At 42.0% G+C, this 25,613-nt stretch overlaps 1 non-coding gene across 1 annotated transcript; it reads left to right on the plus strand.

Moving 5' to 3' along the window:
• Positions 1-807: 807 nt before the first annotated feature.
• Positions 808-882, plus strand: Trnas-cga (transfer RNA serine (anticodon CGA)). Its single transcript has one exon. It is a non-coding gene; the product is annotated as a tRNA-Ser (tRNA).
• Positions 883-25,613: the final 24,731 nt, after the last annotated feature.

Raw genomic sequence — 25,613 nt, forward strand, 5'->3', positions numbered from 1 at the left:
TCCTCTCTAGGGAGCAATGTGTGTTCCCTTGCCGGCCGCGGTGGCCGTGCGGTTCTAGGCACTTCAGTCCGGAACCGCGTGACTGCTACGGTCGCAGGTTCGAATCCTGCCTCGGGCATGGAAGTGTGTGATGTCCTTAGGTTAGTTAGGTTCAAGTAGTTCTAACATGACCTCAGATGTTGAGTCCCATAGTGCTCAGAGCCATTTTTTTTTTTTGTGTGTGTGTTCCCTTACGCTACTGAATTTTCTGAGGAATTGAGTGTTTAATGAAGTAAACTTTTTTTTGTCTTCTTAAGAGTGCGGTGTCGCGAAAACACGTCCGTGCAGCAGTCCACAGCCTCCAGGTCCTAGCGATGCACGCGATCACACTTCGCTACGATAACTGCTGGAGCAACTCTGTGCACCGCTGTGTTTCTGAAAAAAAAAAAAAAAAAAAAACTTTTTCATAACGGTCGGCCAACGTGGCTTTAACCAGCTAGCCAAGGTAAATATTCAGACCACTGACACGACTGGTCCCTGCCGTAGTGAAGCGAACATTTTGATTCGTTACCACGCAACTTGACGCGTACTAATGAGACTAAATTACATATTTATAACTAACTTCCCTAGACTAGTTTGTAATCAATATGTAAATAAGTGAATTTGAATAGGCAATTAAATTAGTATTTAATTACAAATTCATTGCCCATAGTTTTAAAACAGTCAATGAAGTGAGCGCGAGAGGTAAAGAGGAACAGCAATGCGCACATTAGAGGACGCACGGCTGCTGGTTTGTGCTGCAACGATTTCGGGTCGGGTCGTGAGTCGTGCTTGGGTAGCTCAGTTGGTAGAGCGCTTGCCCGCGAAAGGCAAAGGTCCCGAGTTCGAGTCTCGGTCCGGCACACAGTTTTAATCTGCCAGGGAGTTTCACCAGCTAAGCTGTTCTAAAATTCTAGATTTCGCCTGATAAATTCGAAATTGCCGATATCACGAGGCGTCCAGGTCTCAGTGGACATACCACCTCCTCCTCCTCTCCACGAAGATCCGGGATGGACTCCCCAATCTGACGGGTGAATGCAACTCAGAAACTTGTTAAATATTCAGGCTTCTTAACCACTCAGTGCTGTAGCTACAGAACGTGTGGCTTGTCGCTGCCTTGCGTGTATTCTCATTGCCTCAGCCCTCTCCCACGCTCATGCTCTAACTTGGCGTACTAACGACCAAAAAAGTTCACGTGACGTCAGGAAAAACACATTGTATCCCACGTGCCGTGCAAGCATTCGCGAGTGTCACGCTACGCTCGAATTTGAAGAAAATTCTCAACCTCCTCCTCCCTTCCCTTAACCCCTTTCAGGCTACAGATAAAGCTGTATCCAAGGTTTGGAGCTAGCTTATGCTGCTACCCTGATGGGAAATGTATCTATCCATAACACTAGTCTGTATTTATCGTAGTATTCATCGTGTGTACTGTAAAAATAGTTTTGTCGACAACATCCCAAGAAACAATATAAAAACCATTCATGAAAGCGATATCTGTGCATACTTTCATTACAGTGTGTCGATGAGCAAAATAGAAAAGTGCAGATGACATACTGACGCCATTATTCGCGAAATACGAACTCTATCCAACACACACGCAATACTGCCTCACAGCACCAGCCAACAGCTCACAGGCCACTCCATAGTCTGGAGGACTTGCGTGACCTGTACATGAACAGGTTATTCCCATCTTCCCCCGTCCACGTACTCACAGAAGCCATGCCAAGACGAATCGCAGCTTTCTCGCGTGCCAGATGAGGACAACGTACTACTGCAATTCTGGGCGCTATGATCTTACAGATCAGTTAAGTAGCTAATTATGTGTATATGCGATTTTTATAAAGAGCTTCCGAAAAATGGGACACTAATTACCAGTTAAGAGTAATTTACATATTCCATTCTCTGCCTCCTCGTTCTAGACTCCCTGCCATCAAAGAAAGCATTACACCTTTTCTGGATGTATTACAATAAAGTAGTCATGGAGATCAACAGCCGAGAAATCAGGTGTTACTAACATAGCAGTTTTAAATGGTGCTGTCTTATACAGGGTGTTACAAAAAGGTACGGCCAAAGTTTCAGGAAACATTCCTGACACACAAAGAACGAAAATATGTTATGTGGACATGTGTCCGGAAACGCTTACTTTCCATGTTAGAGCTCATTTTATTACTTCTCTTCAAATCACATTAATAATGGAATGGAAACACACAGCAACAGAACGTACCAGCGTGACTTCAAACACTTTGTTACAGGAAATGTTCAAAATGTCCTCCGTTAGCGAGGATACATGCATCCAAAAAAAATGTTCAAATGTGTGTGAAATCTTATGGGACTTAACTGCTAAGGTCATCAGTCCCTAAGCTTACACACTACTTAACCTAAATTATCCTAAGGACGAACACACACAGCCATGCCCGAGGGAGGACTCGAACCTCCGCCGGGACCAGCCGTACAGTCCATGACTGTAGCGCCTCAGACCGCTCGGCTAATCCCACGCGGCTACATGCATCCACCCTCCGCCGCATGGAATCCCTGATGCAGCCCTGGAGAATGGCGTATTGTATCACAGCCGTCCACAATATGAGCACGAAGAGTCTCTATATTTGGTACCGGGGTTGCGTAGACAAGAGCTTTCAAATGCCCCCCATAAATGAAAGTCAAGAGGGTTGAGGTCAGGAGAGCGTGGAGGCCATGGAATTGGTCCGCCTCTACCAATCTATCGGTCACCGAATCTGTTATTGAGAAGCGTACGAACACTTCGACTGAAATGTGCAGGAGCTCCATCGTGCATGAACCACATGTTGTTTCGTACTTGTAAAGGCACATGTTCTAGCAGCACAGGTAGAGTATCCCGTATTAAATCATGATAACGTGCTCCATTGAGCTAGGTGGAAGAACAAACTAAAATGAGCTCTAACATGGAAATTAAGCGTTTCCGGACACATGTCCACATTACATCTTTTATTTGTGTGTGAGGAATGTTTCCTGAAAATTTGGCCGTACCTTTTTGTAACACCCTGTATTCACTGGTCTTACAAAGTTTGCATTCCCAGTGTCTTTCTTAAAGAAATGCCTCTGGTGGTGGTTGCAGTTGTTGTTGTTGTTGTTGTTGTTGCTGCTGCTGTTCTTGCTGTTGTTATTGTGGTCTTCAGTCCAAAAACTGGTTTTATGCAGCTCTCCATGCCCCTCTATCCTGTACAAGCCTCTTCATCTCCGATAACTACTGCAACCTACATGCTTCTGAATCTGCTTAGTGTAATCATCTTTTGGTCTCCCTCTACGATTTTTACCCGCCACGCTTCCCTCCAATACTAAATTGGTGATCCCTTGATGCCTCAGAACGTGTCCTACCAAACGATCACTTCTTCTACTCAAGTACATACATACATACATTAATCCTTGTTCCATAGATCATGAATACAACATTTCGTAATGATGTCGAACGTGTCTTTTTAACGTAAGTTTTCTTTACACAAAATAATTAATTTTTTCTTTTTTCTTTTTTCTTTTTCTTTTTTTTTTTTATTTTTTTAGTTACTACTTCATATCTAAGAATTCAACTATTGAGTAGAAGGAGTTGTCATTCAGAAATTCTTTTAATTTGCTTTTAAATGTTGGTTGGCTATCTGTCAGACTTTTAATACTATTTGGCATATGACCAAAGATTTTTGTGGAAGCATGATTCATCCCTTTCTGTGCCAAAGTGAGATCGAATCCAGAATAGTGAAGATCATCCTTTCTTCTAGTGTTGTAGCTATGCACTTCGCTGTTACTTTTGAATTGGGATGGGTTATTAATGACAAATTTCATAAGTGAATATATGTATTGCGAAGGTACTGCGAATATCCCGAGTTCTTTAAATAAATGTCTGCAAGGTGATCTTGGGTGGACTCCAGCTATTATTCTGATTACACGCTTTTGTGCAATGAATAGTTTCTCTCTTAATAACTAATTGCCCCAAAATATGATGCCATATGAAAGCAGTGAATGAAAATAGGCACAGTAGGCTAATTTACTGATATATTTACCACCAAAATTTGCAATAACCATAAGAGCACAAGTAGCTGAACCTAACTGTTTCAGCAGATCATCGGTGTGTTTTTTTCCAATTCAATTTCTCATCAATGCACACACCCAGAAATTTTGAGTATTCTGCCTTAGCAACAGACTTTTGTTCACAGCCTCTATTTATCAATGGTGTTATGCCATTTACTGTACAGAATTGTATAAACTGTGTTTTCTCAAAATTTAGCGAGTCCATTTGCAGAGAACCACTTAATAATTTTCTGAAAGACATTATTTACAATTTCCTCAGCTGATTCTTGCTTGTTGGGCGTGATTACTATACTTGTACCGAGCGAGGTGGCGCAGTGGTTAGCACACTGGACTCGCATTCGGGAGGACGACGGTTCAATCCCGTCTCCGGCCATCCTGATTTAGGTTTTCCGTGATTTCCCTAAATCGTTTCAGGCAAATGCCGTGATGGTTCCTTTGAAAGGGCACGGCCGATTTCCTTCCCAATCCTTCCCTAACCCGAGCTTGCGCTCCGTCTCTAATGACCTCGTTGTCGACGGGACGTTAAACACTAATCACCACCACCACTATACTTGTATCATCAGCATAAAGAACTAGTTTTGCATCTTCATGGATATAGAGTGGCAAGTCGTTAATGTACATTAAGAGCTATAAGGGACCCAAGACTGAACCCTGTGGGACATCATTCTTGATACCTCCCCAGTTAGAGGACTCTGCTGATTTTTGCAGACTATCTGTACTGTTAATTTCAACCTTCTGCATTCTTCCAGTTAAGTATGAATTAAACCATTTGTGGACTGTCCCACTCATACCACAATACCTAAGCTTATCTAGAAGAATTTCATAATTTACACAATCAAAAACCTTTGAGAGATCACAAAATATCCCAGTGAGTGATGTTCGGTTATTCAATGCATTTAATATTTGATCAGTGAAAGCGTATATAGCATTTTCTGTTGAAAAGCCTTTCTGAAGTGTGCCACAAATTTCTCTTCTCCCCAGTTCTGTTCTGTACCTTATCAGTTACGTGATCTACCCATCGAACCTTCCGCATTCTTCTGCCACCACATTTCGAAAGCTTATATTCTCTTCTTGTCTAAACTATTGATCGTCCATGTTTCGCTTCCATAAATGGCTACACTCCATACAAATACTTTCAGAAAAGACTTCCTCACACTTAAATCTATTCTCAATGTTTACAAATTTCTCTTCTTCAGTAACGCTTTCCTTGGCATTGCCAGTCTACGTTTTATATCCTCTCTACTTCAATCATCGTCAGTTATTTTGCTCCCCAAATAGCAAAATTCATCTACTACTTTAACTGTCTCGTTTCCTAATCCAATTCCCTTAGCATCACCTGATTTAATTCCACTACATTCCATTATCCTCGTTTTGCTTTTGTTGATGTTTATCTTACATCCTCCTTTTAAGATACTGTTCATTCCGATCAGCTGCTATTCCAGGTTCTTTACTGTCTCTGACAGAATTACAATGTCATCGGTAAACATTAAAGTTTTTATTTCTTCCCCCTAGATTTTAATTCGTAATCCAAATTTTTCTTTGGTTTCCTTTACTGCTTGGTCAATATACAGACTGAATAACATCGGGGATAGTTTACAACCCTGTCCCACACCCTTCTCAATCACTGCTCTCCTTTCGAGCCCCTCGACTCTTATAACTGCGATCTGCTTTCTGCACATATTGTAAACAGCCTTTCACTCCCTGTATTTTACCCCTGTCACCTTCAGTATTTTAAAGAGAGTATTCCAGTCAACATTGTCCAGAGCTTTCTCTAAGTCTAGTTATTCAACACTGAAACTCATTTCATTCCCGCCGAACGGTTTTCCATTTACCCATTTTTTTGTGCTTTGTGTCTCCATAATGGAGCGGCCTAGTCTTGTAATACTCGTATGTGTGTTGTACATGCAGTGTATAGAAGCCATTCTCCAGTATATGGCCGTTTGTTGTTGAGGTGACATCTAAATGAAGGCAGACGTGACATTCCAGATATGCAGAGATGATTTTGCTGTGATTAATTAGCTCAGAATGGAAATACGAAATTCTGGCTTTTAATACCAGTTGTTAACTCATATATTTGTACTTAACATACCAAAGACACGCTTGAAGATGTACTGTAAAAACAGTGCGAGGCACAAAATACAGTAATTATTTGTATAACGCAGTTCGCACGACAATCTGAAGTGCTGACCAGAAACAAAACACAAATCATCACATTTGCCGAATAAAAAAACGGAACATTAATCACTGTCCATGTTCAGATATTTGAACACACAGAAGAGCATTACTAATGAAACTCAACAGCAGTCAGTTCAAGTGAAATATTCCTGTTGGTGCTGCCATATGCCGCCCCTTGGATTTTACACGAGTAAAAGTCTGACGCTGGAACACTAAACCAAATTTTGGGTATCACCGCATCAACATAGACAATGCGGAATATCCTGAACTTTTCTTAGAAAGAGTCTTAACTACTATATGGAAATGGTATTTTTCTATTATTATAATTTAATAAGTAGGTAACTCAGCAGAGAACATAATCTGAAATGTGCTATTAGCAGAAACGTCCTCAGTCAACACAAATTAACATGTTCTGTTAACTTGATGAAATTGGTGGGTGCCCAGAAGCGCGCGACTAAAATCTAAAAAACACAAAGAAATAAAGAAGAAAGTGAGGTTACGGCGGTTTTTGTTTTGCTTCGCTTGAAGGACAAGCTCCCCTAGCTGGTCTCAAAGAGTGCCGCTTTAAATGTCAACTGATCGTATCCCGACGACTTCACGAAACGCTTGGCTCACGTATTCACCTTCTGGAGAGCCGTTTTGCAGTACGAACCTCAGACGGCGTATTGCTGCCTAACAGATATTAAATCTTCGTTACTGTGGCTGTGAGAGAGAATCTGAAAATAATTTGCCTTAGTGCGCAACTACTACGAAATTATAACTCCTTACTTTTCCAGCAACCCTCGTATAAACGCACACTACACAATACGCAAAAACAAACTCCTTGGAACTCACACTAAAACGAGAGTGAATAACATCACTCTTTATTCTATTACGCTGCTAAATGTAGCTGCATTTTGGACGATAAGGGAACTTTCTTATTTTAATTCATTGGCTATAGTCTTCGGCCCTTAAAAAAATTTGACTGGTTTCTGTAACACTGTTGCCTCAGCTCTTCGCTAACACGTTGTTGGACGCGTGTACTTATTTGTGAATTGCAACATGTCAGGTAACCAGTCAGTTTGTATGGGTGTTAATGTTGATGCTCGGAAATGTCCTCTCCAAAAAATATGTTTTAAAAGTATGCTAGCTTTTTAAAGTTTAAACGTTAAATTCGTCGCCCTATGTCTTACGGAAGATACGGTAAAGTGAACCGTTGTTGAATTTTGTTGAATTTTCTCTAGGGAGCCTTCCTCATATTTATCTGGAGTGTTCTTGGACAAATTCCGGCATTTACGGGCTAATTGGTTTTTCCAAATATTTGTTCACAGTTTTTCATTTTCGTCAAGTCAGTCGTTAGATAACATTATTGGAAAACAGCGATCTGTTGGTTAAGTAATATTAGTAAAAATCAATCTCGGAACAGTCATTTATTAAAAATATGACTGGTTTCTGACCCCCGTAGTAGACCATCTTCAGATAATGCACCATCAGGCTAAAGATGATGACGCCTGGAATGACTGTGCTGACCCCAGTCGCAAAACTGCTAGGGTAAACACAGCTGTTCAAAAGCGTCATCGTTAGCCGGATGGTGCATTATTTGAAGATGGCCTACTACTAGAGGCCGAAACCGATCATATTTTCAATAAATGTCTGTGCATTCGGGACCGTTTTTTACTAAGTTTATTCAATCGTTATTGTGTTTTTGGAAATGCTGGAAAACTGTATCAGCACTGAGACAATGCATGCTGGATTTTTTTATTGTATCTGTTGGTTAAACTTAATAAATCTGTTTGAAAGTAACTGGTACCACCGACAATTTGATGAATGAAGGTAACACTTCTCCACTTAGGCTGCATTATTAAGACATCTTCGTCAGTTTTGCATGTCTTCTTTTGGTGTAACCCAACGTCGATATTAAAGTCAAAAAAGAAAAATGAAAGTTTATGTCTACTGCTTAGATTACGACTAAGAACTGAAACTAAGATGGCGAATCAAAACAGAGTTGTTAATGAATCAACCAAGACTTCCAACAGCGATCCTCAACACCGAGTCAGATACTCTGATGAAAGGAGAAGCAGACTTGGTGCGGTTTATTAAAGCGGGAACATATCATACTGTCTCTGTAGAAACCAAGAAACTGAAGTATTTCATTGTAAAGTGTCCTTTTGTCTTCCATATTTCTGAACTTTTATCCCGAGATTTTTTTATTTGCTGAAACAGCCGAGGACATTGCAAAGTTGCAGTTGTAGGTAAAACGGTTAGAGATTTATATTTCCAGCCTACTGATTGGATTCCTAAAGAGAACAGAGTAACGCCTTTTTAACTTTGTCTCACGACTCAAGCACATGTTACCGCCCATAAAAAAAAGAAGAAAAAGAAAGTGCAGTGACTACATTGGGGCCTTTCCTAGCTGATAGTGATGAAGGCGCAATGAATTCGTGCCGCAGCTTAACGGAGTGGTGAAAGCAATTTTCATCTGTCAACAACATGGCGTTTTGTACATCACATGTTTAGGTGTAGAAGTCTCGAGTAGGGCACTGTGTAATAAGTGTCGTCTTTGTGTAATTGATGATGATGAGAGGATCTGGGGGCTGAAGACCGCCGCCAGCGCATAGACTACGCCTCTCGAATAGCACCAAGAGGGTCGCTGAGCTTAACGACCCCACCTGAGACACACATCATCTATATAACCTGCGTTACACGGAGCACGTTTAGTCGTAAGTTTGCCCGACGGAGCGAATGATTGTTGCTTGCAAGGTGCGGCGGAAGCTCTCACACGCACACGCTGTTACGTCTGTGACAAGTTGCTAACGAAATGTCTTTTTCAAGTGCCGACGTTCATAAGGCATTACCGTCAGTATTACAGAAGTCGTAAAGTCGAGAGCAACCACCGGCAGGAGCATTAATACCACACGCTTCGTTCACATTGTTTAGTTTATTAGTTTTTTCCGTTCGCCTGAGAAGAAACATAAGATTGTGCATCAGCCATGAAACGAAAATTTATGTTTATTTACTTCCCCAAACTAGTTTCGGCGAAATACTACCACCATCAGTGTGTTTCTTTATTCTAAAACACGAAAAATTTAGCAACTTTCCAATACTTTACAAAGAAAACGGTGTTACGTGTATACTGTCTGTTTCCAGATTTGTGTGAATAATTTCTATGTTTGTTGGAGTTTTTTCAGCGCACAGCATGTCATCTGCGAAGGTACAAGTTGCTATTGTTAACAGATGCGAAATTACAAACGTCTGTGCTATTACAAATGGAGTTTGGGGTAGTATTGTGACACAGTCTTGGTGGGCACGGGGTGCTAACGTATTCTATCGTGTTTTCACGTTAGTTAATCGGCTTCAGTTGCTCACACAACACATAAAAAGCATAACGTTTATCTGAGGCAATAATACAAATATTACGCCATCTTACAATTGAGGTTTGTGGCGTGATGCACCGCGTATCGCGAGAAATTTTGAAAGCTGTGGTGGGAATTGTTACGACATCTGTTTCTTTCTGAGCGGGAAGGGGGAGGGGGGAGGGGGAGTATTGTGTGTGTGTGTGTGTGTGTGTGTGTGTGTGTGTGTGTCAGTGTCAGTTTTATGCAGACAGGGACCAACAGGAGAGTTAAAGTTACAATGATAGTAACTGTTTACTTACGTCTTTAGTACTGCCATTTTTCTTATTCTAAGAGTTTGAGTATTTTGTGATCGTTAGTGTCGCATCAGCTAACTTCGTAGTGCAGATTTTAGCGCTAGTTTTTATATTTTTCTTTTCCATGTTTACATTTTTTGTGCATCGTAATTTTAGTAGCTCAGATTTACTCTGACTATAGGGCTATACTCGAATAATTTGATCTCTTGTTGCGGATCATTTGTGATTTCTGAATTAGACTACAACTTATCGTAATTTTGTGTAGTTTTACGTTGTAGCAAATGAACAGATGCTGTGCTTATTATGTGTGACACAATGAATTAGCCGGTGTCCGGAAACAGTTAGAAGCTGTGTTGGCCACTGCTGATAGACTTCAGACTTTTGCGACGTTGGGACACAAGCTATGATGATTCTGATGCCGCTGAAAATTCCTGGAAAGCCGCATGCCACTGCATTTTTCGATGTGCAACATTTGACTGGTTTTCTTCACTCGAGGGTGAGTGGCCGACAATGATGGGTTCTCCTCTCTCTGGCCGGAAGGCGAATTTAGGAACTGCCCATACAGTTGCCCTTTACGCGTTAGTGAAAGGTAAACGTACTGCAATGTGTTGATAATAAATCTGAGCAATCACGGGATGGCTCGCCTGTTGCCTGTTCTCTGCCAAGTCCAGACAGGCATAGAAGGTGGGAATGTTGGTCACTGGGAGCTCCAAACAGCAGGTGGGTCGATATGCACGTCACACACCAAGTGGTGTGAGTTTGACTGGAGTGTTACCACTACAGCAATGATTATCTGACGTTGTTCGTGTCCGACGAGCGAAACCGTTGTTAGTGTACGAAATTGATACGACCTGTGACCGTTTTATCTGAAGACTAATTACAACTGTCACTGTGTCCCCTGTAGGCGCTGCCCGCATCTGCTAATAAGGTCTGAATCCTCGATCTTCCAAAAATGAGTCGAGAATCTTAACCTTTGCTGCATCGACTACTCCTAGGACGATCCTACACGCCTGAATTTTCAATCAGGTTTCCGTCTCCGCTGATCGATGGAACTATTGGTTATGTCTGTCACAATTTGTCAACAGCTTGTAGTGTGAGATGAGGGCACTCGTGGCGCTCACACTTAACAATATATTCACAGCTTCTGACCTTAAGAAAGTTCTCACTTTTTTCAGTTGGATGGAATTTCATTCCAATTTACCTAATTCATTATAAACGTGATATTTCGTAAATCGGAGTCGTTATAAAAGGAAGAATGAGGTCAGGTGTCAACGCCTTGTCGAAGAAGAAACAGGGCACAAGGATAATGCTGTCCTCGTTCAAACGAACCATCTCATCATTTACCTTAAACGATATGGGGAAATACGGAAAACCTAAATCTAGGTAGACGACCGGGACTTTGAACTACCATCATCACGAATAAGAGTTCAGTGTTCTACCAATGAGCCGCTTCAATATGTGAAGTCATTAGAGAAGGCGCACTAGTTAAAGTGAAAACAGTCCCACATCTGTTTTCAGTAACATCATTAAACCATCAGTGTATGAAAAATTCATCTTCACCAGCAACAGATCGACCTATTTCCAACACTCAGTGTGGCTTTCTGCCATAACTGTTCCATAGATGACAAACTGCTTCTCTTCATCCGCCTTATCACACGAACTAAATAAGCAGAAATCCGCCGTTTGTTTCTCTTTTACCCAAAAGACTGGACCGACATTCTGGTCTGCCGTCCCAACTACAGACTCACGCGCTCCCAATTAGCTATGTCCTTGTAACGGCACCCTCCATCCCTCATTGTCCTGCAGATATCACAAACAATTACACCAACTGCCGCATCTTTCACCCTACTGCTGTGGTGCCTCAAGGACATATCATGTCCCGTCTTCATTGTATTCTCTATACAGTGCACAGATTCCTAAATCCTTGTCCCTCTACTCATTTTCTCCAGTTTACTGGTGACACTGGTTATATACCTGCCCATCTCTCCCTCTAACTCCCCCAAGCCTTTCTCCAGCTTTGCCTGAATCTCCAGGTTGAGTAACGTAACGAATGTAAACTGCAGGTAGATCAACTCAAAAGCCAACACACCCTACTTGGACGCACCAATCGGTGTTTCCGTCGTCCCGATTTCCATTTCAGCCAAACCCATTCCTCTTACTGACACAGTAAAGACTTAGGACGAATGTACACCTCCTCACCATCCAACGCAAAGCAAGAAATCGACTGAAACAACTAAAATTATTAACAGGCTACACCTGGGAGCTACTTACATCCGCCATTATCCTCATCCACAAATCTCTCATCCATCCAGTCGTAAAATATACTAATGTTGTCCCTCAAAATTTTTACAAATTCTTTCAGTTCCTCGAGACACAGGCTCTCCGTCGCACTTTCTGCACCAGACTTTCTACCCTTTGCTATGCATTTCTCACACTTTCTTCTACTCTTTGAGCACGTTCGAACCCATTACGAAAACCGGAATACCCAACACCAGTAATCCACATGGTGACTTCTTGTCACCAATCCTGATACCCTGTTGGACCATTCACCCCATATTCCAGCTACCATGCGTCTCTAAAAAATTATCAAAGCTATCTTGCCGAACTTCTAGCAATGTCCAATTCCAGGTTATGGAAACTTCCCTGCATTAGCTATCCTCCCAGCCATAGTCTACAAATTTCCACCTCTGTCATATTCTAATGTATCACATCGATTCTCTCTCGTTCTATTTGCTCGCCCATTCAGTGTTATGATTCCTCCAGTCCTTCAAGGTTCCATTCTGTAAACATATTTTGATCTTCGTCATGAACGTAACAATTTTTCGCACTTCACCAGCGTCACCATTGTATGGTAACGGCACCCGACATAATGTGTATCTATTTTAAACGCTTTTCTGTTGCACATTTGTGATGGCTCTGAGCACTATGGGACTTAACATCTATGGTCATCAGTCCCCTAGAACTTAGAACTACTTAAACCTAACTAACCTAAGGACAGCACACAACACCCAGCCATCACGAGGCAGAGAAAATCCCTGACCCCGCCGGGAATCGAACCCGGGAACCCGGGCGTGGGAAGCGAGAACGCTACCGCACGACCACGAGCTGCGGGCGCACATTTGTGAAACCATTATTTGTGTATGCTTCTTAAAACTAAAATAATCGTCCTGTTTCTTTTATTTACTACAACTTTGCAAAATATGTAACACTTAGGCTGAAGAGCCGTATAATCGGATGTCAGCCGGCCCACTGGTTGGAAAATTGAAATAACAGTAAAGAGCCGCGCGGTCTCAGGCGCCTTGGCACGGTTCTCGCGGCTCCCCCCGTCGGAGGTTCGAGTCCTCCCTCGGGTATGGCTGTGTTTGTTGTCCTTAGCGTAAGTTAATTTAAGTTAGATTAAGTGGTGTGTAAGCCTAGGGCCGATTACCTCAGCGTTTCGGTCCCATAGGAACTTACCACAGAAAAAACCGTCAAGAGGAAAATCATTTGGCATACAACAAGTGGAGTAGACTGATTAAGAAATTCCGTCATTCACGTGACATGCTTTGAAACGGAAAAGGGGGGAGAAGGGGAGGGATCAAGTAACGATATAATCGTATCATATATCAGTTAAGGGACTAGAGATAAACAATGGTACGGTTTAAGGCCTTGGGCAACGACGGATGTACTAGAAAGAGTCTAGCTCAGCCCAGCGGTGCAATTTTGATACCGCTCCCCGTGTGGTGTTACGAGAACACTGGGGGGAGTGTGGAAGGCGTGGGCGACGTCAACCATTCGTTGTTAGCAGCCAGTGAGATCAACGACCAAACAACTTGTTCGTAACAATGAGTAGAATCAATTGCATCAAATCACGACATCAATATAAAGGCGAAATTCACAGTGTATTCGAAAACACAGTGAACTTAATTACAGAAGTTATGGCTCTGAGCACTATGGGACTCAACTGCTGTGGTCATCAGTCCCCTAGAGCTTAGAACTACTTAAACCTAACTAACCTAAGGACATCACACACATCCGTGCCCGAGGCAGGATTCGAACCTGCGACCGTAGCGGTCGCCGGTTCCAGACTGTAGCGCCTAGAACCGCTAAGCCACTCCGGCCGGCTCCAAATCCGGCGCCGTGGTAACTGTGGTGCACCACGGGCCATAGATCACTGGGGTGAATGACGGCTGCGGAGATGTGTAGGGATGAAAGCGCGCAACTGTTGTGCAATTGACCGCCCACACAAGCCAAGGGGCTACCAACTGTGTCTCCTCATCGACCGCTCGGCAAATGGGCCTCGGCAGCAGGCCCTGGTTCATGCACGCGTGCTGACTGCTGTTCATTCGCGATGGAGGCTGGAGTTTGCACGCCAGTATCGCTACTGGACGTCCACTGAGTGACGACATGTGGCCTTTTCAGATGAATAACCTTTTACGCTTCACTGAACAGACTGTCTGAAAGCAAAGGATCCAGGCTGGAGGGAGAAGCTTTATGGTTTGGGGAATGTTTCCGTGGCATTCCCAACTACTTACAGTTTTGTTTTTCTCCAGCAGGACAATGCAACGTGTCAATCAGCTCACACTGTACGTGCGCGCTTCGAAGAGCACCGGAATGAGTTTACAGTACTCCCCTGGCCACCAAACTCCTCGGATTTGAACCCAATAGAGAGTTTGTGACACTACCTCGCTCGGCCTGTACGCGCCATGGATCAAATGGTCCAAATGGCTCTGAGCATTACATCTGAGGTCATCAGTCCCCTAGACTTAGAACTATTTAAACCTAACTAACCTAAGGACATCACACACATCCATGCCCGGGGTAGGATTCGAACCTGCGACCGTAGCGGTCGCGCGGTTCCAGACTGAAGCGCCTAGAACCGCTAGGCCACAACGGCCGGCAGGAATTGTCATTTTGGTAATGGAAGTTAAGGGCGGGGGTAAAAATTTTAGGTGATCAACGCTTGAATAGAATGACTAGTTTGAAATGGTTGTGGGTTGCTGTAGTTATACAGAGATTAGGCTTGTACAGTGTAAACTAGCATGTAGAGCTGCACGAAACCAGTCTTCGGGCCGAAGACGATAACAACAGTTACGTGGGAAGTGCATAACCTGTGATCACTGATTGTCTTCTGTACAATTTCTTGACATGTTCGGCACATGAAGCTGAGCTACTTGTCATAACAACACATTCGTCGGCTTTGCCAACTCACAACAAAACTATCAACTTTCGGAGTGCTTCCAAGATTTGATAGGATACCGCAGCAACAATACGTAGAGGTTGGATTATAATATTTTTTTTAGGAATAAGTTTTCTTTTACACTATCGTCTTGTAGTGTAGCATCTACAGAAACAGAGAGACTGTTCGTGTTACACAGGAATCTGGTAAGGAGCCAAACAGCGTCTTGTTTAAGAAACCTCGCCTGGATGCTTTAAACGCACGCCTCTTCAGTTGATTATAAAAGCAGTGCATTAAGGTAGTTCGATCTCGCTTGATTCAGATATGAGAAAGGAAAATTCCTGCTTTGCAGTGGGAGCGAGTGTTTTTCCTTGTATCACGGACTGCGGAAAAAGAGACAGGTATTTTTCAAGCTCATTTCTGCTCAGTAGAAGGTTGTGATAACTATCGTCTTTGTACCGATTCCGTGTTTGCTGGCTAAGACAAAACTGGCAAAGTCAACGTTGCAAGACACAGTTATCTATGGCGTTATGTTCAAAATATTTTTCAACTGAAGATAGTGCAATCGTGTTGAAACATATTTTGGGGATAAAGAAATAAAAAAAGGGGTTACAAAGGTGGGCCTGAAACGTTCCATCTCGTCCGTGCCATGGAGATTACGCGAAGTGGCGCAAAATCTCAGTGCCGACCGCGGCCAGAAACCGCAAAGTCTGTATGATGTCCGGTGCTCGAGACAAATTACTCAATGTACCGCTCCACTGATTTATTCGGAAACGCTTATTGGCGGATCGAAATCAGCTCTCAGCATTAACTACACTTTTAAAATGAGTACGAATACGGAACGCCAGCCTCTTTTTAAACCAGAGACAGTTTTAGTGAAATTGCCTGCATGCGGTTCCTGTAGCTATCTAACGACTCTCAGGAAGATTCTCACATTGACCACTGAAATTCCGCCGACAACCTTCGCAACAACAAAACCAGAACGCAGTTCCACGTCGAAAGGTCAAAGGACACGTCAAAGCACAACGCTCAAATTTCCACGGAACCAAATGGAATTTATTTGTTATAGTTAAATCCCACCAAGTCCTATTAGTTAAGTGAACACCACCTCTAGCTGCCAGTTGCACGCTCTGATACAAGATACCACTTCCTATAGAGCACTTGCAAACTCACTAAACGGCAGCAGTCGCCCAGAAAGACACGAAAATGACAGGACAGAATTTCACTCCCGCGTACGGGGATGCAGTTCCGATTCTTGTAGTCTCTCCGTATTTAAATAATAAACTTTCTGTGAAAGATCGCTGTCTCTTGACTTCAGATAAACACTTTAAAACAACCACGCCGTCCTATAGGACCCATGACTTGCCACTTCAAGCCTATAACGTCTGCTGGTCGACTACTCCATTCGACGAGCTCCAAAACAGCTCCACGAAATTGTTTAACATTCAAGCGTATCGGCCAACCAGACACAGCAGCCGCATGCAGACAATTTCGTTGGATCCTGCCTCGGGCATGGATGTGTGTGATGTCCTTAGGTTAGTTAGGTTTAAGTAGTTCTAAGTTCTAGGGGACTGATAACCTCAGGTGTTAAGTCCCATAGTGCTCAGAGCCATTTGAACCTATTTCATTGGTCGTTTACCGCTCGTAGGCCTCCAAAGGGGATTAGGAAAGGACCAGCCCATCATTTCCACCTCCCCCCCCCCGCCCCCTATTTCAGAAATCAGCAGACGTAACAGCCACACCAAGGCTCTGACTGTTCATTTATTTGCCATGTAGATGAAGCGTGTTTTCCAAGCCTTGCCACCTCATAAAGACATATGTGTTTACTTCACTGCAATTAACGACTCAAGAGACTTGTTACATATTACTCGGATTCGTACCTCAGTGTGGACCTTCGTAATAGGAGTCACGGTTGTGGATTGCGTTGTTGTTAGTAAAGAGTTTACCACGTTAGCCGTACCGGCCAGAGAAACAAGTGGAGCCTCTAGAAAGTTATCAACGTTTACACTCTAGAAAGTTAGCAACGTTTGCACTTTGGTGCTTGTAGATGTTTTACACCTGTGTAAGCGCGTCTGGGCTTCTTTCCTATTTCCTCCACAAATATAGAATACAGTGCGTCACACTTAAACCGATTGATGTCTTTCACTTAAGCTGGCTAACAACTATCCTGTGTTGTTTACTACACTGTGGGTAGCTCGTCCATAGTGTTTTGTGATTTGGTTCGATGGAATACATTTTGATCGCTCGTTATTTAATGAATCCAGTTTTGGGACCTTTAGCCACTGTTACCCCAATCCCAGAATTAAATATAAGGAGGATTGAGTTAGGCCTACATGATAATATACGTTCACATGGGTCGATTCCTTACCCCACTACCTACGGCACAACCAGCATGAAGCTCTAAGATCAATACTCTCCTGTATTAATAATAATCCAGAATGAATTTCTATCGATCATGTCGGGAAAGCTATGACCCGGATTATTCTCAGAAACATCAGCAGATTCATCTACTGGAATTTGAGGCTGAGGAAGTTTACTGTTGATAATTAATCCCAACAGCAACTACACTGTCAGCTGTCGAAAACCCGTATCGAAAAATTTTTGAAGAACTGAAATATTGAGCTATGCACATTAAAACCGGGTGCGACAATTCTTACGCATTATAAAATGTGCTAATTCAAATGATCTGAACAACTTCGAAGTTTTGTGAAGCTGTCCTAACGAAAGATACAAAAGAATTTTGTACGGAAATAACATCGGTAGCGCGCGCGCGCGCGCGGCTGGCTGTGTGTGTGTTGCAGTGAGAGAGAGAGAGAGAGAGAGAGAGAGAGAGAGAGAGAGAGAGATTTTAAGCATACATAAAGCGGCTCGCATAACAACGAGGGCGTCGTTGTGGTCCTACCCACTCGCGCAGCTCGTTAGGAGTAGCTGATACCGACCAGAGCAGGGAACAACCCTCTTGATACTGATCGTATCTTACGGACAAAGACGTGTCGGAATCCGCTGTTCCAGTCACCTTCAATGGCCATATAGCTGCATCCACTAACAAGCTCATCACTAATTTACATTAAGAATTCATGTGAACTTAGAATAAAAGCTCTCAACGAGTACCAATAACGCAACATTCTTTGCGAAAATGCAGTACTTACAACGATCAGGAACGTAATTTCGCCGTATGTGGCACTGACATCTAATGAACTGCATCGTGGATCATGTGGCAGCAGAGATTCTCTGAACTGGAAGAGATCGTGTATATATAGGTCACGGGCGAGTCTGCAGGCAAAGAACGATGAACCATCACATTGCAAGAGTGCATCGTGAGTCAGATCATCTATTGTTAGAAACAAGCACCTCGCAGATTTAGAACACGTACGATTATTCGGATGTCGCTAACTGATTTGTGCCAACGTCAGACATTTATGAGAACAGTACGAGACTTTTGTATTATCAGACGAACGCGGAATCAGTAACTGGCGGCCCAGCTTATAGATAGTGAGGTATATGACCAAGGAACCTGGATAGATGCGGATGTATGTAAGTTAACATTCTAAATTAAGACGCAATAGAAGCTCGGTTTGACAAGGATGGTACAACTTAATTATTTGTGTTTTGCGTGGATAATATTTTTGACAACTCACAATTATGTGAAACGTATCAGTAGGTTTATCATTGGCTGGTAGTATGTAATTCGTAAAGGATGTAGTTCAAAATGGTTCAAATGGCTCTGAGCACTATGGGACTCAACTGCTGAGGTCATTAGTCCCCTAGAACTTAGAACTAGTTAAACCTAACTAACCTAAGGACATCACAAACATCCATGCCCGAGGCAGGATTCGAACCTGCGACCGTAGCGGTCTTGCGGTTCCAAAGGATGTAGTCAAATATTTTTATGGGTACATGCTTCTTTCGTTCCTGTGCAAGAGTAATGTTACATTGTGGACGGTGGAGACATTCTTCCCAGTGCCATATATATAAATGTTGCCATTATTGTCAAATTGTGACTAGATCTTCACAAGATACTTGATAAGAGAGTAAAGGCGCTGTAAGGTTCATGAGGTTCGAGGATGAACGCCAGACTTTATCTCACAGCACCTCACTGTTCAATGAATATTTTGTTTCTCGGTGTGGAAGTATTCCATATGGCGTCAGTGAATAGAAACACCCAAAGTAAGCCAACTTCTTGATGCCTGGATCATCGAAATCAGCAATTACGCGTAGAGGAGATGTTTCTGAGATCAAGTGCTTGAAAAAACGATTAAATGCGATGAATATTCGCACTTAGGGGTTTTGAACACGCAGTTTTACATATTTTCTTTCCTTCGTGCTCTATTGTTATTGATAGTGATACAGTGGACCCTGTAGGCAACGGAATTAACTGTTTTTTTTTTCTTAGTGATAGGCCATTTACCAAGAAACACTCAATATATGTTTCAATTTTATTCGGCTTCGTTATGATGACTGCATAATCAGGAAAGAGCGCTATTTCTGCTTGACCAGTTTAGGTGAAAGGTTTTTTATATACCGACAAGGATGAAAGTATACGATAACAGAAGTATGAAAGTCCCAGTTAACATGAGAACGGAGCTACATGAACTCATAACTCAAATCATCTGAACTTTAATGTCCGCTATGCCTTACAGTGTGTAAAATGTAGGTAAACTAAAAAGATAGTGCTTTGTGCGACCACACTACTACCGATATCGCTAGAAACGAAACTGGAATAAACCTCGTGGACAATAACGGTACGTGTCTAGAAGTCACGCATAAGAATATGGCTTTATATTTACCGTTTCCCGACCTTCAGAGGATAATGATGGATTTTTATCTCGTTTAACCACGACGCAAAAGCCACTACGGTATTTCAGCGTTTGTGTAATACAGTAGGATGCTGAGACTGCTGTTTCTGATATTATCTCCTTACATCCCATCATCCCTACATCGTTCTTTCGGCGAGTCCAAGGATGACATCATACCTTATCTTGTTTCGGGTGAGTTAGGATTCTACCGAGAGCAGCATTACCTGTGAGGGAAACAACGACTGTTGAAATTAAGTTTTTCAGGACAGCCACAAATAGTACTCAGAATGTTTTAGTGGCCGGTTTTGCTCTTTGATTGTAAAAAAGCATTAGTTGCCTGACTGTTGTACTTTAAAACTGTAAATTGCAGAGGTTCTGATGATGCTTTTGTAAAATTAAAGAGGGAAACCGGCCAATAAGACATACTGAGTCTCACTTTTGCCTGTCTTGAAAACTTAGCAAGGATTCTGTCTTTTTTACCTAGTTACCAACGAGATTTTAATCTCTAAACTTCCTGTTAAATATCGTTATTCTTCTCAAATTCTTTTACTAGATTCACATCGTTTCAGTAGCTTTTTTAGACATCGCTGGGATGCAGAAGCACGTTATATGAATTATGCTCTTGCCATATATGTAAATCAATTATCTCCATACATATCCGTCATGCCCCAGGACAGTGTGTGGTGGAGAATACTCCGCACCGATTTTCTGGCCTATTCCAGTCCTGTATTCAGTGAGGGAAAAAAAGATTGTCTGTGTGCCTATTCATCCTCCCTAATCTCTCATAACATATTCTCACGATCCCTACGCAAGATATGTGACGGTGGCAGCATAATGATCGTTCTTTCTCTAGAACTGATCACACTAACGCCTTCTCTGTGGTTCCCTTTACTGATGCACCGCACTCTGCCAGAACTGTTCAACAAACCTATGTCTTTCATTCGCCTTCCCTAACACTTATTTCACAAGTTGGTACAATATATCGCTTCCTAGTATTAGCGCTAAATATTTATTCGTCGTGACATGCTGAAGAAATAAGTAAGAAACTGTAACTTTATCATTAAATTTTCTAGATAATCTAAGGAAGTTGTATTAGGACACTCTTTCTGTTACTTTTAATTTCAGTGTTATATTGTTAATCTCGGTATACTATTACAAATGTTACATGTATTTTGTTTGAAGCAATAATTTACATCATTATGTAATGAAAGTTTTTACATGAACAAATCTTAGATAGTTATGAAGATTTCATCAGATTTTTTTTTTTCTTGTCTTTCCTACCAAATTATACCTTGACAAGTTCTCCATAACTATGTTTAATTTTTTTAGGAAGATTTCAGACTTTTCAAATATATTTCTACCATACAGACAGCTAATAATTCCAGCCATGTTGCTTACATTTTCACTATTGGATAAGGCAGAAACAATGCTGTTCCCAGAAACACAAACTGCTTATTCGACACCATAAAATTATTTCGATATATTGGATATCGAAGGGTTAATACTGTTCCATATATGATAACTGAGTTCATTTATAAGCTGGATGTTCCGATATGAAGATATCATGAATAATATATGGGACAGTCAACTGAAAACGAGACAGATGAAAAAAAATTAAGCAAACTGTTCATTACTTAAAAAGTAATCGACATAACTGTTAATACATTTATCGCACTGTCGGACAAAACAGTCAATGCCTTCATGGAAAAATTTTTGCTGTTGCCTACAGAATCATAATTGTATCCGTGCGTGCACTTCTTCGTCCGAAGCAAAGAGAATGCCACGAATGTCTTTCTTCAGAGCTCCAAAAACATGGAAATCGCATGGGGAGAGATCGGGAATGTACGGAGGATGTGTAAGGGCTTCCCAGCGAAAATTCTGCGTCGTACTCGATGAAACCTTGGCAACATGTGAGCCTGCTCTGGTGCACGCCTGGATACAATCATGGTTCCGTAGGCGGCCGCAAACAATTTTCCATAAGGAATCGACTATCTTGTCTCACAGTGAGATAAATGGGTTAACAGTTACGGCGATTGCTTTTGAAATAATAAACAGTTTACTTACTTTTTTCCACCTGTCTCGTCTTCATTTGACATCCCTTTTATCATGAGCGGAATGGGAAGGAGCCCTAATAACTGATACAATGGGAATTACACTCTACCCTCACGATGGTTTGTAGAGTGTTACGAACGTTGTCTTGTCTTTACCCACATTTAAAGAGAAATACTAATCATCACACCAGGTGAAAATTTTTATCAAGTCCTTCTGCATTTCCCTTGTATTGTGCAACAACGATATTTGACTGCAACAACAGCATTGTCAGTGAACAATCTAAAAATGCTGCTGATCCTATCTGACGAATCGACTACCTTTATTGGGCAAATGAATGTCCTGTTACGCTTTCTTAGGGGTCACTCAGTATTACTTTCTCTTCCATTCCTGCTCCTATAACTACATCCATACTCTGAAAATCACCGTGAAGCGCGTGGCTGAGGATACATCCCACTGTACCAGTTATTACGGTGCCTTCCCGTTCCATTCACGTATGGCGCGTGGAAAGAATGTGTGCTTAAATGCCTCTAGTGTTCTGTTATTACCCTGATCTTGTCCTCACGATCCCTACGAGAGTGATATGTAGAGGCTTGTAGTATATTCCTGGAGTCATCCATTAAAGCCGGTTCTTGAAACTTCGTAAGTAGGCAGTCTCGGGACAGTTAGCTTCTATCTTCTAGAGTCTGCCAGTTCAGTTTCTTCAACATCTCCATGACGTTTTCCACGGGTCAAACAAACCTGTCATCATTCGTCCTGTCCTTATCTTTGTATGATCAATATCCCCTGTTAATCGTGTTTGGCATGGGTTCCACACACGTGATCAGTATTTTAGGATGGGTCGCACGAGTGTTACGTAACCAATCTCATTTGTAGACTGATTGCATTTCCTTAGTAGTCTACCAGTGAACCGATGTCTGATACCTGCTTTGCGTACGACTGAGCTTATGCTATCGTTCTATTCATATCCCTGCAAATTTCTACATCCAGTTATTCGTATGAGTTGACCGATACCAACTGTGACTCGTTGATATTCTGGTGATTCTGGTGCCACGGTTTTTCGTACAATTTCACTTTAAAAATTTTTTTAAAAAATGCTGCTTCGTCTTCACCACGAAACCTTCAATCCAATCACAACTTTCTCTTGTTAACACACATTATCGTACTTTCGATAACAAGCGTAGGTGTGGTACTGAGTCAAACCCGTTTCGGAAATCAGAAATGCTGCGTTTACCTGACTGCCTTCATCCACGCCCGTGAGGACGTTGGATTTCCCGTGATCTGTTTTCGAAATCCGTGCTGATTGGCATGGAGGAGATCATTCTGTTCGAGACACCTCGTTACGTTTGAGCTCACAATATGCTCTAAGCTTCTACAATAAATGGTTGTCAAGGACATTGAATGGTACTTTTGTGGATCGCTTCTGCTACTCTTCTTGTATTAGGGTATGATGTGCGATGTATTCCATCCACTGGTCTCGGTTTTCTGTGTGAGAGGTCTGTAGTAGATGATGGTTAAAATAGGGCATAACTCAGGCGCAAATTCTGTATAGAATCTCTCAGGGATTCCTGTGGGCTCTGGAAATTTGTCGTTTTAGCAATTTCAGATATTTATCAAAACCATTATCACTGTATCTACATCACCCATCTTTGCAGTGGTGCGAAAATTAAATTGGAACAACGTGTCGAGAATTTGCGTACTCATTTTTATGGCTGATACATTCATGAAACCAACAACATACCTCTGAAAATACTCCGTACGATCATGTCTCTCTTATTAGTCAAAGATGGCGGTTCAGTGTCTAACACCTTTCGGTAATTTAGAAAGACTGATTCGCCTTTTCGCTTTGATATACCACTTGCAAGATACTGTGTGTTACACAGAACAAGTTTTTCCTTAATCTATGCTCATTCTTTGAAACTCGTGTCTTTTGCTCTGAGAAAGTCATAATGTGAGTCACCTGCTCTGGTTTTCCAGTCCTGCGGAACTATTCGCTGGTAAAAGATTCTCTATAATTGTAAGCTAGGAAAGAGGTCAATTCCGCAGTGTATTCAGTGTAAAATCTAACGAATTGCGTCAGCAAGGCCTCGTGGCTTGCTCCTAAAGCAATTTCGCGAAGTAGCAGTCATTCATCGATATGTGTTCTGGCTGTTTAACTCGGATCCAGCAAGGTGGTACAGTGATCAACACTTTGGGCTCTGGTATGGAAGAACGAGGATAAAATTCTCATCCGACCATTTCGATTTATATTTTCCGCGGTTTCCTCCAGCTCCTTCCGAGGATACTGGAACTGATTTGTAGGGTTCCGTACCTAAGTTCTAGGGGACTGATGACCTCAGATGTTAAGTCCCATAGTGCTCAGAGCCATTTGAACCATTTGAATAGTAAACTGTTGTGAAAACACGCTTGAACTCTTAGCAACAAATAATCCTGAGTTAATAACGAGCATCAAAACGGATACAGGGATTAGTGAACACAGGGTTGCCGTTGTGCGATTGAATATTGTAACCCCCAAGTCCTCCAAAAATAAACGAAAAAAATTCCTATTCAAAAATTCAGGTAAAGATTCACTTGACGCCTTCCTGAGAGACAATCTCCATTCCTGCCAAATTAATAATATATGTGTAGACCAGATGTGACTTGAATTCAAAGAAATAGTATCGGCAGCATTTAAGAGATTTATTTAATTAACAAACGACAGAGATGATCCTCCTGGGTACACAAAACGGGATAGAAGACTGTTGCAGAAACAACGAAATAAACATGCCAAATTCAAACAGACGCAAAATACCCAAGATTTGCGATCTTATACAGAAGCTCGAAATTTAGCGCGGACTTCAATGCGACATGCTTATAACAGTTTCCACAACGAAACCTTGTCTGGAAACCTGGCAGAAAATCCAAAGAGATTCTGGTCGTATGTGAAGTATGTTAGCCACAAGAAACAATCAATGCCTTCTCTGCGCGATAGCAATGGAGATACTATCGAAGACAGTGCTGCCAAAGCAGAGTTACTAGACATAACCTTCCGAAATACCTTCACAAAAGAAGACGAAGTAAATATTCCAGAATTCGATACAAGAACAGCTGCCAACATGAGTAACGTAGAAGTAAATATCCTCGGAGTAGTGAAGTAACTCAAATCACTTAATAAAAGCAAGTCTTCTTGTCCAGACTGTATATCAATTAGGTTCCTTTCAGAGTATGCTGATGCATTAGCTCCATACTTATCAATCATATAAAACCGTTCGCTCGACGAAAGATCCGTACCTCCGTACCGAAAGACTCGAAAATTGAACAGGTCACGCCAATATTCAAGAAAGATAGTTGGAGTAAACCACTTAATTACTGGCCCATATCATTAACGCCGATAACTGCTGCGCAGTGTGGGATCCTTACCAGATAGGACTGACGGAGTACTTCGAAAAAGTTCAAAGAAGGGCAGCACGTTTTCTATTATCTCGAAATATGGGAGAGAGAGTCACTGAAATGATACAGGATTTGGGCTGGACATCCTTAAAAGAAAGGCGTTTTTCGTTACGACGGAATCTTCTCACTAAATTCGAATCACCAACATTCTCCTCCGAATGCAAAAATATTTTGTTGACACCGACCAACATAGGGAGAAACGATCACCACGATAAAATAATGGAAATCAGAGCTCGTACGGAAAGATACAGGTGTCCGTTCTTTCCGCGAGGTTGGAATAATAGAGGACTGTGAAGCTGGTTCG

Source organism: Schistocerca serialis, chromosome 3 (assembly GCF_023864345.2).
Source record: "Schistocerca serialis cubense isolate TAMUIC-IGC-003099 chromosome 3, iqSchSeri2.2, whole genome shotgun sequence".
In the NCBI taxonomy this organism is placed as follows: Eukaryota; Metazoa; Arthropoda; class Insecta; order Orthoptera; family Acrididae; genus Schistocerca; species Schistocerca serialis.